This window comes from Pteropus alecto, unplaced genomic scaffold (genome assembly GCF_000325575.1).
Source record: "Pteropus alecto unplaced genomic scaffold, ASM32557v1 scaffold210, whole genome shotgun sequence".
In the NCBI taxonomy this organism is placed as follows: Eukaryota; Metazoa; Chordata; class Mammalia; order Chiroptera; family Pteropodidae; genus Pteropus; species Pteropus alecto.
In genome coordinates this window covers 999,353-999,776 of record NW_006431288.1, presented here as the reverse complement: position 1 = coordinate 999,776, position 424 = coordinate 999,353, and positions in this window count along the sequence as shown.

Genomic DNA, 424 nt, shown 5'->3' with positions numbered 1-424 from the left:
TTCTATATTGTTTCTGTTGTACAACACTGGAAGGAACCGGAAGCCTTGTTGGTGGGCTGTTGTATCTACTCTCATCTCTCTAAAAGTAATTCTTTCCAGTTGGGACAATCCCCATTGAATTCCATGAGGGTTCACAGCATAAGCATGTAAAACATCCCATTTTATCAATGGGAACAATAAAAGTGGTGCAGGACAGGGGTCCAAATAGCCCCACCCAGTCAGTTATGGCATCTTCTGTAGTAACCAGCAAACAAGACAACCTCTCTCTCCCTCCCCCTCTCTCTCGTCTCTCTTCTCTCTTCCCCTTCCCTACTAGAGAGTGAAAAGTATTCCATGCTATGGTTGTTGACCTATTTGATTGCCTATGTGTCTAGCTACAGAAAGTGCTCAGTTTAAGGAACAAATAAGCTTGGGACTCAGCAGG